Source organism: Orussus abietinus, unplaced genomic scaffold (genome assembly GCF_000612105.2).
Source record: "Orussus abietinus isolate OABI.00-Male unplaced genomic scaffold, Oabi_2.0 scaffold32, whole genome shotgun sequence".
NCBI classification, from domain to species: Eukaryota; Metazoa; Arthropoda; class Insecta; order Hymenoptera; family Orussidae; genus Orussus; species Orussus abietinus.
The window spans coordinates 6,771-9,042 of record NW_019394330.1 but is presented as its reverse complement, the minus strand read 5'-3'; positions in this window follow the sequence as shown (position 1 = coordinate 9,042).

Below are 2,272 nucleotides of genomic sequence, written 5' to 3'. Positions count from 1 at the left end.
TTTTGGCATATGGACGAATTTCATCAGGGCGTACGATCAATATTGAACGAAACACATCGACAATGGCGACTTTCATATTTTTAACGAAAACTTGTATGGTCAGTCCTTAACCCTTTTAGCGCTAAACCCTTTTGGCATATGGACGAATTTCATCAGGGCGTACGATCAATATTGAACGAAACACATCGACAATGGCGACTTTCATATTTTGAACGAAAACTTGTATGGTCAGTCCTTAACCCTTTTGACATATGGACGAATTTGATCAAGGCGTACGATCAATATTGAAAAAAACACATCGACAATGGCGATCTTCGTGCTTAAAAGGAAAATTCCAGGTGTCAGTCCTCGATGAGCGCAACACTCGGACTGCTCGTCCGGGCGGCGCACTCATTGAGCAGACCTTTTGAGCGGCAAGACGAACCATACACACCGATAGCGTCTTCCTCCCGGCTGGACGCTCTCACCTTCTTTCTCTCTCCCTCACTACCGGAGAAGTATTACAGCATCCTCAAAGGCTACATGCAATAATCACATGGACCCGCGTTTACCGACTCCCTCCCCACCAGGCAATCGGGTGAATCCTATAAATGCTCCACGGTGCCGCCGAAGAAGAAGTTAACTCTCGGGACACCAGCTCCCGCTGAGACATGTGTTAGTTTTAAGAAGTCCTTTCTTTATCGGGAGGGCTGATAAGTGCCGAACTTTAAAGATGGTAAGTAGTGCGCGGCAAGTAGCTCATCAGGTGTTGTGCGTGTCGAAGAAAGGTACTCGTCGGGAATTAAATGGAAAAATTGTGACGCCGGTACTTGTGATCGTGACGGATCTCTTTCGCGATCCGTTCTCTTATCGTGCTCTATCGCCGACTTGCTGTGAATGGTCGGAGGAATCTCGGTAGGAATCCTCGGTGACATCGCCGCGATCATTAGGAAGATGTATGTGAAAGAATTTCCTTGATCCCGGGTTTTATCCTCACGTGTCCGAGTGAACCTTCGGGTTAAGCACCGTTAACTGGGGTTAGTTAACTGAGGAAATCCTCACATTTCTTCGGATTTTCGCACTTTCTCTTTCTAAGAGAATGGACGCGGGTGCAAGAAAGGCTTTGGTGGGTTTCTATACACGCTAAGTAACTACTGAAATGCAGCCTGGGGAGAAAATTAGGTTGCTGAGTTTTTATTGTCATTTGCGGAATGACTATTCTGCACCACATGGCAGGGTTAAAGTAATGATACCGTTTAAAGTTTTTCGAGTAGCATCGTTGTCGATATTGCTTTTGTCCTAGGGAAAAGGACTTAACAATATGCAGCATAACTCTTTGATAAAATGACATAGTCTTGAACCTTTCGATGTTGGAATATTCTCTCTCTAATGTTATAGTTAGACGCAAAACCACGAAATTGGAAGTTAGTAATTAAAAAATCTAAACCTTTCGAATTATTTTCGCTAAACCATCGGAACAAAATTTATTCCATGCAAGGTATTGTAGAATGCAGTTAAAATTCCTGCTTATGGTTGCATGCACAACCTCGTAAGTATTTATGGCGAATCGCGACAGCTGTTAGCGATGTGTGCAAATATCAAAGGTTATCAGTGTTCATTACTGAAGATCCTACAGAAGCCGGAGCTCTTTGCAGGATTAAGGTTGTGCATATTTTACAAAAGAATGCGAGTGTTCGACATTTTAATTAGCACGGTGTCACTAATACACGAGGAAAGTTCGCTAACTTCGAAGTACATAAGCACGTCTTTTGTCATCTTTGTTCGGATTAGCAACTACTGAGTTTCAAATTCCTTTTGCATGATTTTACATTACGGTAATTAGGTATATTTTATGTCCTATCAAAAGCTCTATAAAAAAAAGCTCTAACTTATTGTGTAAAAATATTGTAGGATTTTAAATCTTGAAGAAAATGATTGCAAATATCATGTTATGAATTGCCATAAACAATAATAATATTGCCACAAGAGATATCGACGATAACGTTAACATCGCGTTTGGGTGATTCATGTACCTTGTTCTTCCAACTATGCGGTTGACATTCACGTAATTATCAAGCAAAAGTTACGAACCGGGCAATTAACTTGATTTGTACCAAAGAAGAAAGTAATTCATCAGTAGTTGAAGTAACATACACGAGAATGTAATCGTTAGGCGTTGACGTGAAACAAGATGCGACATATATGTACACAAATTATGTTGCATGACGCCGACGAATAAGCACGTGTAAGTGCACCAACTTAGAAAAAAGGGTAGTTAACATTTGCATCGGCT